At 39.8% G+C, this 12,149-nt stretch overlaps 1 pseudogene; it reads left to right on the forward strand.

Annotated features, from left to right (window-relative positions):
* Window positions 1-1,840: 1,840 nt before the first annotated feature.
* Window positions 1,841-12,149, forward strand: part of LOC123816423 — a 33,781-nt pseudogene continuing 23,472 nt past the window's right edge.

A 12,149-nucleotide genomic window follows, 5' to 3' on the forward strand; every position in this document is an offset into this window, starting at 1 on the left:
AAGCCTGCTAACTACTCCCCCAACCCTGTCCCCATTTCTAACCCCTGTTAATCACTAACCTAGTCTTCCTTTCTAAAATGTCATTTCAAAAATGTTATATGAATAGAATCATATAGTATGTAACCTTTGGAAATGGCTTTTTCTGCTCAGTGTAATTCCCTGGAGATTCAAGTCTTCCTATAGGGTTTTGTTTTTGTTATCTAAAGTCCATAGAATAAAAAATTTAAATTTATCATTTAATTTTAATATTTTTTTAAATTTCACTGAGGTTTTTGTTTCATTTTTAATTACCCAAAATCCATAGCCAGGGCCCCTTCTTAGCCAGGAGAACTTCTGTATTGCTTAATTTTCAGAGACTCCATGTCTTCACCTTTAGAATGAGCATAATAATTACACCTCTGTATTAGTTTGAAATCTTAACATTTCAGGGAGGAAAAGCACCCATATTCCCTTTATTAATGGAGGATTATTGTTAAGATGGAAGACAATGTCTTCTTCTTTTTTTTAAGATTTTATTTATTTATTTTTAGAGAGAGAAGAGAAGGGAGAGAGAGAGAGAGAGAAACATCAATGTACGGTTGCTGGGGGCCATGGCCTGCAACCCAGGCATGTACCCTGACTGGGAATCGAACCTACGACACTTTGGTTCGCAGCCCAAGCTCAATCCACTGAGCTATGCCAGCCAGGGTGGACAATGTCTTCTTTAGCCATAGAGTAACTTCAAGTCCCAGTACTTGAAGCATTGCAACAAATGGCAGGCCTCATGCATTATTTGAGGAGGGATGACATTAGATTTGATGATACACCTTTTCTGTGACTCCTTGCCATTCTTACTGTCCAGAGGAAAGGATTCGGCTATTTCTAATGTAGAGAACCTGTAATGGGCCCACACCAAATGCCTTAAAGGCATTGTCTTCTCCTGTGGCCCTCTTGTAGACCCACTAGGGGAATCTCTAAACCTCTCTGTCTGGCCACCAGTCAGAACCAACTGAAGATGAAGGTTGCTTTAGGAGGTGATGCCATGTCCCTGGAGGTATCGGGATGGGAACTGCATAGCCAGTATGGGACGAAAAGCAGATAGTACAACTGATCCCCGGTTTAGTCTTTAGTAAATGAAGGTAGTATTTATCTTACTCTATGTAGTACAAAATGAAAAGTCAGCATTTAGTCAACATTCTCAGAAGGGGACTTTGGATTTGAAAAGTTTTTAGGGCTTAATGGACCCCTCCCATGGAGGACAGGTGTTTCACAGTGTTGTTATAAGGAACAAAATTCAATGACCAAGAACACCCTGGCCAACTATAAAGCTCTACAGGCACTAGTCATGTCACAGCATCACCTGATTATTATGAATTCAGTCTCATTTAAGTAGCGTTTTGGTTACTTGCTACTTTGGAAAGGAAATTTCTTTGTGTGTGTGTGCGTGTGTGTGTGTTTTAAATAAAAGAGCCTAGTTTGTCATGACTGGGAAGGTTAAACAGGGAAATTATATATATATTTGCTTGTGTTTCTGAAAGAAGACAATAGAGTTCAGTACAGAGCTGAAAAGAAGGCCCCTGGTGTCTGGAAATGTCTGTGGGCAGGAACATACAAACCCAGATGATAGCCTCTGGGATTCTTGTGATAAGAGTTACAGAATGGCGAACTGGCTGGCGTAGCTCAGTGGATTGAGCACAGGCTGCGAACCAAAGTGTTGCAGGTCCGATTCCCAGCCAGGGTACATGCCTGGGTTGCAGGCCATAACCCCCGGCAACCGCACATTGATGTTTCTCTCTCCCTATCTCCCTCCCTTCCTTCTCTAAAAATAAATAAATAAAATCTTTTAAAAAAAAGTTACAGAATGGCCAACAGGTAGGAACGAAGGTCAATCACCAGGCACGTGCAGGCTCCTGGGCTGTGACATAGCATCTAAAACAAACGTAATCATTGAAAGCCTACAAGTTCTGGCTCCTTCCTCAGATTCCACATTTGAGACGCAGAAGGGAACTAAACTACATCTTTGTTTTTAAAAGATTTTATTTATTTATTTTTAGAGAAAGGGAAGGAGAAAGGGAGAGAAACATCAATGTGTGATTGCCTCTCACACACCCCCTACTGGGGACCTGGCCTGTAACCCAGGCATGTGCCCTGAGTGGGAATCAAACTGGTGACCCTTCAGGTTGCAGGCCAGTGCACAATCGACTGGGCCACACCAGCTAGGGCTAAAACAACATCTTATGGAACAGTTTCTTTCCTTTCCAACTTTCAAAATAAGACCTTCTTTTAGGTCAGCCTCAGACTGGGGAAATGAGAGATCAACCACCTAGGATGAGCTCCCCACCACACACACTGTAAATAGCTTCTTCCATTTGGCAGGAATCCCCCTCATCTTGGTAATGAGTACCTGCTGGCCACCACTGACTGCCTGCTGAAGCCAGCAATCAGGAGCACAGAGGGAAGTCTGTATTCCTGTGCTTCTCCGTGTCTGAGCAGCCAGCTCTGCCTGGCATCACTGGCCATTGACACTTTAGGAACTCCTGAGACCAGATCACAGATCCTCATTTTCCATGATGATTTTGCTACTGTCTTGATTTTGTGGCTCTGTGATAGGAATATACCTTTGCATATCTCTCACCACCCCAAACCTAAGTCTTGAGTGTCTCTTCACCTATTGTGTTGCTTTTTATGCCTGTAATTGCCATATTTTCTTGTCTTTCATGATTTTTCTGTCAGCTCAGTCAAAATGTGAACTCTTTCAGTACAGGGACCATGTCTTTCTTTCTGGAACCCCCTACCCCTAGCAAAATGCCTAGCACATAACAGGTGCTCTATAAATGTTTATCAGCTGAGCACAGAATAACCAGAATGCATCCACAGGAAGGTGAGTAGGATAGAGAAAGCCTTGGAATCTAGGTCACATGGGGAACTGTGCTTGTGTGAGACAGAGGGGTGGGTAGGGAAGTTATGCTGCACAAAGAAATGGGCCCCTAACGGTATCCATGTCTTAATTCCTGGAACCTGTGAATGTGTCAGGTTACATGGCAAGGGGGAATTATAGTTGCAGATGGGATTAAGGTTACTAATCTGACCTTAAAATGGGGAGATTATTGTGGATTAACCAGGTGGTCAGTGTAATCATGGGGTTCTCAAAAGAGGCAGAAGGGTCAGAGTCAGAGGAGGCATGATGACAGATGTAGTGGCCGGAGTGACATGGCCACAAGTCAAGGAATGCAGCAGCTTCTAGAAGATGGAAAAGGGAAAGAGTGGATTTCTTCTAGAGCCTCCAGAAGGAACACATCTCTGCTGACACCTTCATTTTAGCCCTATAAGACTTTTTCAGACCATAAACCCATTTCAGACTCCTGAGCTCCAGAATTGTTAGAAAATAAATTTATATTTTTTAAAATTTTTATTGACTTTATTGGGGTGACATTAGTTAATAAAATTATATAGGTTTCAAGTGTATGATTCTATAATACATCATGTATATTTTATTGTGTGTTTTCCACCCAAAGTCAAGTTTCCTTTCATCACTATTTTAAATTTGTATTTTGAACCTCTAAATTTGTGATAATTTGCTACAGCAGCAATTGGAAAATAACAGAGAGGCTAAGCTGGGATGCAGGGTGCGGAGGGAACCTCAGGAAAGAACCTGACCTCAGAAAGCAGGAACCTGGAAAAAGAAATGGCCATGTGGCAGTACCTCAGTCAGCATCCAAAGAGACCTCAACCTAATCACCGTAGATCAAAATTAGTTGATGGTAAGATTAGCACTGGCCAGCAGCTCAGTGTGTGGGAGGCTACCTCTAGCTTCCCAAACAGTAAGCATCTTTAATAACTTGGAGAAACTGTAGTAGTGCATGGTATAAAAGTCAGACCTGGGGTTGAATTCTCTGCCATCCATAACTGTATGATCTTAAACAAGTTATACAACCTCTCCAAGCCACAGTTTTCTTACCTGCAAACTGAGATAAATCTGTTTCTTAACTAGGAGGGTTGTTGTGGAGATTAAATAATAACTCAAGTAACATGCTTAACATAATGCCTGACACCTAGGAAACAATAATCCGTTTCTATTACTAAAAATATTCACACAATATCAGGTAACTTCAGGAGAACAGTATTGGAGGCATCCACATGCTTCCTACTGACTGCACCATATGTACAGTCTATGGTGAGTTCTGGGAACCAAAGTCAAAAAGAACAACCAGGATGGTTGAAAGACCACGAATCAGGTCAGATGAAAACAATATCCAAAGGAATGGGGAGGTTTGACATGAAGCTATTTGAAATATTTTTAGGGCTGGCTACGTAATTGTGGGGTCCAAAGCAAAAATGAAAGGGTGGGTTCTCTCATTCAAAAAATTGTTAAGAATTTTAAGATGACAAGAGGAGTCCTTCTGAGCACAGGGCCCTATGCCCAGCTTCACACACCCAGGAAGCTGGCCCTGTATATTATCATGTAAGAAGTGATAGATTCGCTCTGTGAAGCAGTGGTGACAGCAGCAGCAAGAAGATGAAGAAGTTCAAGTTCTTGAGACATGATGATAGTGGGGACCATGGTCAGGATGCAAATAACACGTAGGGAAATGGTGAGAAGGAAGAAATGGAATGAGAAGTGTCTGAGCAGCAGCAAGAGGAAGGAAGACTATTGTGTTGTCCCAGGACTGGCAGGGCACCCCCTGCTGTACAGCCACGCTTGCTGGTTCTCCAGGGAACCCCTGGTGGGCTGACCGGCTCACAGCCGTAAACAGAACATCACACAGATTGCTACGTTGGCCTCTATGGAGTGGTTCTGGAGGTTCTACAGCCACATAAGTATCTCCCTAGAATCAGACAACTGACTTCTATCTCCTCAAAGAAAGAATTAAACCCATGTCAGAGGGAATTAGCAAATAAAAATGGTGGAAAGGAGATTACTTGGCTGTGTGAGGGCTTGGCAGCCTGTTACTGGGAGGATATCATCCTGGGTGTGTTGGGGGAACAGTTTGTGGTTGGGGACATCTGTGGACCTGTGATGCAGGAGGTAGCAGGAGGTTGCAGGAAGACATTATTTCAATATGGAGTAAAATTGGTGGCAACATAGCAACTACGATCCAAATCCAGTGTGTATGTGTATGGTCCAAATGGATGGGAGGGCTCCAGCCAGTCCTTCCATCCCTCCCTGAAGGGATGTCCCTGAGCTGCACGCTCCCCATTTGTCCCCATCCTGGAGGGCAGATTCTGTTAGTCACCCTTCAGCATTACTGACTTCATAAGGCAGAAAAATGGAAAATGTGACTTTGTAACAGATAAACTTGGTTTTAATGGGGTTCTGTGGAGGAGTGTTCATCCTTTTACTTGCTCTGTGCTGTCTAGATGCCTCTTGGGCTTTCTGTTGAGCCCTCCTCACCCTTCCCAGGCTGTGTGAAAGGCATCGTGAGGATGTGTACAAGCCAGACCTGTTGCCTGCGAGTTATCATTATTGTGAATGTCTATGTGTCCTGGAACAGCTTTTTTTGCTGGAGAGTGCTGGAATAGCTGTAAATGTGTTCTAGCTCTGCCATTAAGTTATTGGGATGTTTTGTTTATTTCCCTGACCTCTTCCCCCAAGCCCATCACTTTCTGAAAGTGTTTCTGCAGATTGTGTGCCACCCCTGCTTATGCTCTTGTCTTCCCACCTGCAGCACTCTTTTTCCTTTTAGGCACTGCTACCCTTAGAATTTTCACCCTGTGGACCATGCTGGCTCATTGAGGCTGCTTTGAAAGTAGGCCTTGGTAAATTACATGGGAGCAGAATCCAGTATGATCGGGAGATAGATTATAAAATATATGCCCCACATGCAGGATTTGGAGCTGAGGGCAGTGACTGAAATCACTTTCCCAGACGATCAGAGCCTGTGTATCGGGCATGTTTCTGCGGGTTGTTGACCGCACCTCATTGAGGAAGAGAAATGGAAACCTGGTTGTTGCCAGACATCAGCATTTAATATGGTAATGTCTGTGATTCTGAAACTAGGACATCTAAAGGAAAGGTGCCCTTAATGGGTGGCTTCATTTACATGGATGTGCCTGTCTGCAGTGGTTGGGAAAATATACTGTCAGTCCTCTGATAAGGTATGTTAGCAAATGTGTTCAATCCCGGATACTCATACAGTAAATTCTTAAAGGCTGATGTAGGCATGCTTTAAAAATGACCAGTCACTTATCAAAGCACCTAGGATTCAAGTAAGTAAGGATTAACAGTCCCATGGCAGACTCCAAGTAGCACTTATTGTCTTCATTGAATCTTGTTAGCCCAAACCACAGTACCTTAAAGTAACACTTTTCTTTAAAACATGTCCTTGGAGGTTAGGAGACTACTCTGGCACCTGGTCTCAGAGGAGTCATATGAGGGTAAGAGGCATTTCTTTACTGTGCTTATATTACTCTTTTCCTACTTTTTAACTTCTGAACACCCTCCAATTACCACTGTTTGGGAATGCTCTTTTCTAAAAGAATAGAGAAGTATGGGGGGTGGCTAAAAAGAGGCACTTTCATTATAAGTAAAGGTAGATCTGATAAGAAAATCAACTGGTGCTCCAAGAATGAATTTCCAAGTGTTTGCCAGTGGAGAAATATCAGAGGCTGTGACAAAAGTGATTACACTATCAGAGCAATGGTCTATTGCTGTGATAAATAGAAATCTCGGGGGGGAAGGAAAGGGATGGGCTTGACCCTAACAGAGATAACTAGAACTTAAGGGAAAGAAAACTACAGGCATAACATAAGGGAACACATTGTAATAAACCTATAAAGATAGGAGAAACTTTAGCACTTCTGTCCTTAGAGGTATTCAAGCAGAGGATGGGCAGCCACTTTGCAGTTACTTTATACCGGAGGTCAGAGAACTCATTACTAAAAGTGTTCAGAATCTGAAGAAATAAAAAAATTAATTGCTTGACTTCTAAAATTTATTTCCAGTTCTGAGAGTTGGTAGTTCCATCAAATATTTTTAAAAGGATTTAAAGAACTCCCAAACTTTTCTTAGAAAAGTAATGTAATTTTTGAAAAATATGGAACACACATACACACATATGCACCTCCATACTGCCATCATAGATTTTGATATATTTGTCCTATTGTATTATTCCACTTATATACAGTTTTTCTGTTTATGCATTTTATTGTATGCTATTGCATTAAATGGACATAGTATAATTTGTTATTCCCTAATTACTGGGTTGCTCAATTCTTTCCAATGTTATTATAAAGAATAATGCTCTAGATTTTTTTAGATTTTTTGAATATACAGGTTCTCTTTATTAGAAGAGTTAGAGTTTATTTGGTTGAAATTACATAGCTCATTGGAGCAGCTTGAATAAAAAAGGCTTTGTTGATAAAAACAATCACAAAAATGCGAAGTGCAAGACACACATAGGAACTAGAAAGTTGCCTAACACACCGCACTCCTCTTCCTTGTCTCTTATTTTCTTTAGAAGGTCAAGTCTATCTTTGCCTACTCTTGGTTCCTTCAACTTTGGTTCATACAGAGCTTTGACTTGCCTTGGACTCAGAGATCACAAGTCTGCATCAAGAGTCCAGAGCCAGCCACTAGCTGATTAGAACATCTGTATCTCTTATATTAGATTCCTGAGCAAGAGTCTGATTAGCCAAGCTCCCCTGGCTTTGTGACCTGTGCTCTCTAGTTGGAGGGAGTAGGGGATTGGCAGTGGAGTAAGGGCTCTGGAGTCTGCCTAGATTCAAATCAAGCTTCTCTGTGTTTCTACTTGCAAATCTGTAAAATGAGGATGACACAGGCACCTACTACATGAGGTGATTGAGAAGATGGAATAAAGTAATCCTTGCAAAGGAATATAAGAAGGGCACATGAGATGCTGTATAGTTCATGTGTGTTAGCTCTTAGTTTTTTAAAAAAATTTATGGAAAATATATATAACCAAATTTAACATTTTAACTATTTTTAAGTGTACAATTCAGTGGCATTAAGTCCATTCATGTTGTTGTGCAGCCTTTGCCACTATCACCCCAGAACTTTTTCATTATCCCAAACTGTTGCTCTTGTTTTTACATTATCATTATTATAATTATTTCAAATACGGCTCCCTGTGTAATGGGACGTCTCAAAGAAAGGAATGTAGTGGTACTGACAGTACCACACTTTCACAACTCTTTAAGTCTTACAGAATACTCTCACACATTATTTTATGCATTCCTCCCAAGGAAGGATTTCTTGAAGTAGGAAGGGGTTATAATCCTTACTTTACAGGAGAGGAAACTGAAGTTTGGGAAATATGTCTTGCTCAACATCTCTCATCTAACTTGGAGATTCAGGACTCAAAGTTAAGTCTTTTCACTCCGTGTGTGTGTGTGTGTGTGTGTGTGTGTGTGTCTTTTCCATAATATCCCATAGGTCTCATTACTCAGCCAGACTTTATACCCAGTTGTTTATATTTCCTACTACGTACTGTATTTCAGATTATGAGAAGGAAGAGAAGAATTCTCAAATTGGGACTTGTGGGTGGGCTCTACTGGGAAGTACAGGCCTACAAGAAGCCTGACAGCTGTTCAGTTTACCAGTTTCCATCCTAACATATAGGAAAAGCAGTAGTAATTTAACTTTATTGTACAATGTGGCAATTCTGTGAAAAACAAGGAGTGGAGGACTTGGCTAATGGACCTCAACCCTTACCTTGAAAAAGTTCTGAAATATTTACAGGAAACAAATGGCACTACTGAGTGGATTTTTAAAATGAAATAGAGAAAAAGATGCCATTAGAAATGAAATGGGTGAGTTTTTGCTGATGTTTTATGGTTTGTACAGAGAAACATATTTTGTCTGATTGGCTTGATGAAAATTTTTTTAGTGAAAAACACCTCTGCCAAATGCCAGCCTTCATTTTATACAAAAACCACAGGAAGAAAGATTGTATGGACTCAAGCTACCTTGCAGCACCTTTCTAACAATTAGATTAATGTTCGCTATTAGGCAATCTTTCCATTAAATTAATGGTGACTTTTTGGATTAGACATGCACTCCCTTTCCATTTGGCACTCCAACTTATTTCCTTGTCACTTGTTCTATAAACTCAGCATAGCTGAACACCTCAATGTGATGAGCCTTTATTATGTCTGTTCTGATCATTCCTTTGTAAAAAGTTTATGGATTCTCTCTTCTCTCATATCTAGTCACAGATCTTCTCTTTGGCTTTCAACCTTATCCCACCCCATCTGTGCCACCCTGATCTCACACTATCTATACCACTCTAGTTTCCTCAACTGTACAGTGTCAGTTATGTTGATTTCCTTATAGCTCTCAAATAGGTTATATTCAGCCAATCCCCATGTCTTTATCCATGCTATACTTGCATTCCCCTTTATCCATGTGGAATGCCTTTTTCCTTTACCCACTCTTAACATTTTCATTTTTCACTGCCAACAATGTCCAACTTACCCTCTAAGGTTTTCCTGATAACTTCAGCTCTTATAAAGGTCATCCTTCGGTGAGTTTTTATAGCTTATAAATACTACTCTCTTTCTTTGAGCGCTTATTGTCAGACCCATTACCTCTACTGCTCATTGCAACCACACAAGGTGATTATTGTTATCCTGATTTTCCAAAAGGGAAAACTTAAGTTCAGAAAGTTTAGGTAATCTGCCCAAGGTCATATACCCTAAATTGCTAAGCTGAGGATTGCATGTCAGTGGTAAATGATTCTGTTGTTCCTGTGGACTGTCTCTTAACTATATACTACCTAGAAGTGTTCTAGAAGTGTTTTTCGTGCACTAGTTTTCTCTCCTCAATTCTTAAAATCAGCGACTATAGCCCTGGCTGGAGAGCTCAGTTGGTTAAAGTGTTGTCCATATGCCAAGGTTTTGGCTTCAATACCTGGTCAGGGCACAAACAAGAATCAGCAATAAATGCATAAATAAGTGGAACAACAAACTGATGTTCTCTCTTTCCATTCCTCTCTCTCTAGAAAATCAGTCAATATATATATATATATATATATATTTTTTTTTTTTTTTTTTAATCAGGTACTGTGTAATTCAAGAATTGTATTTGGCTGCTAGGTACAGAGATTCAGAGTGATGATGGATTCAATAAGACAGAAGTTGATTTTTCTCTCATTCAAAAGGGGCCCAGGACTGATCATTTCAATCATAACATTGCAGTCCTAGCCTCTTTTAGCTCTTCCCTCCTTTAGCCATCTTCAGGGTGTGAGCCTTATCCTTGTGTTTATAGGATGGCTTCTGAAAGCCATCATGTTTGTGTTCTAGGCAAGAAGGAGGAAAGGATGAAGGGGAAGGGATAGGCCTCCCAGTAGAATTTTAAAGACTTTTTCCAGAAGCTCATCTTACAACTTCTGTTTATATCTCATTGGCTACTACATCTGCAAGGGAGGCTGGGGAATTATAAATAGTTGAATAAACTGATTCACCTAGCAATAAAGATATTCTGTTTCTGAGAAATAAATGGATGCTGGTCATATGTAGAAATGATCAAAGGTTCAAAAATACAGAGAGTTAGTCAATAACAATAATGTTTTTCTTGACTTTCTGATATTTACCACCTTTTTAAAACTGTGACTTATGATTTCTTTTATCATTCTAAATAAGTATTCACTTTTGCATCTACATAAATAAGTAATTGCTTCTTAAAACATTTTTTTAAAAAAGAAATAAATGTTAAACAGGTAACTAGTAGTCTCTGCCACAGGGACCCATGTCCCAGTCTTCTCTGTATTTTCATAGCACCTAGAAGGTACTCCAGAAACAATGGTAGGCTGTCTAATGTAGAGAAATGGAGAAGGGAAAAAGGTAATTGGAAAATTTGTAAATGAGTAAACTAAAGGCATGGTAGCCACCTGTGATTTCCAATTTATAAATACTGTATAAGAAAATAAATACCCATTGGTTTTTCCCTAATCAATCCCACTGTCACTCAGATATCAGGTAGGCAACGCTTATAAAGCTGACATCATGAGGCAGAAAATGAGGCCATGTCATTTGAAATTATTTTGAGTAGATACTCTGTTTCTTTCAGCCTTTATTCTTTGCATACATTTCATTTCCATTTACGAAACTGGAATAATGTTCTGTTTTGCAAAAGAACTCATCATAAAAACCCACTTCTGACAAGTGGCCAGTATTCAGGCAATATCTCAGGAGCCCTTAAAGAAAAAAGGTAAATTATATTTACGATAGAAACTAGTGCTATGCACTTCTGGAAGTCGCCCGAATTTCTTATTTTGATTTACAAAGTAATTAAAATGCCTGAAACAAAAACTTATGGTAATCACATAAGTGTTTCCTCAGTCCTCAGATTAACATAATCTAGAGAAGACCTTTGTTTGAGATTAAAGCATATTTTTGTAATTTTTAATTTTGATACAATTTAAAATTTAAAAGACATTTGTAAGAATAATACAAGGAACTCCTGTATCCCCTTTACCCATCATCACTAATTTTTTAGAATTTAGCCCATTTGCTGTGTCTTTCTCTTTCTCCTCTCTCCTTGGCTTGCGTATATGATTTTTTCCTGAAACTTTTGAGAGTGAGTTATAGACATCCTATGTTAGGAGACCCCCTAAACACTTCAAAATGTTGGCTGAGGAAAGGATATTCTCTCGTGTGAACACAGCAAAATGATCACAGCAAGAAATTTAACACCGATGCAGTACTATAATCTAACACATGGATCATGTGCAATCACCCCAGTAAGAGCACCTGTTTTATTTTCCCAGGCAAGAATCCAGTCTCAGATCATGCATTGCACTTAGTTGTCATGTCTCTATAACCTTTTTTAATCTGGAACAGTTCCTCAGCCTTCCTTTGATTTTCTCTAATGTGACATTTTTTAAGAGTACAGGGCTTATTTGGTAAAATGCCCTTCAACTTGTTGGGTTTGACTGACTTGCCTGATGATTACATTCAGGTTATATATTTTTGGTAGGAATTCCACAAAAGTGCTTCATCATGTGAGAAAGCTCGTGGTACTGTTTTGTCTTGACACTGGAGACATTGACTTGGACATGGCATCTGCCAGATTTCTGTGCTGTAAATATATGTTTCTTTTATAATTAGTAAATAATTTGTAAGAAGGTTGTTTGGAACTATGTAAATATTCTCTTTTCATCCAACACGCTACTACTAGTTTTAGTATCCAATGATGATTTTCAAATTCATCA

The sequence above is a fragment of the Phyllostomus hastatus genome, unplaced genomic scaffold (assembly GCF_019186645.2).
Source record: "Phyllostomus hastatus isolate PE091 unplaced genomic scaffold, TTU_PhHast_1.1 phas_contig_209, whole genome shotgun sequence".
In the NCBI taxonomy this organism is placed as follows: Eukaryota; Metazoa; Chordata; class Mammalia; order Chiroptera; family Phyllostomidae; genus Phyllostomus; species Phyllostomus hastatus.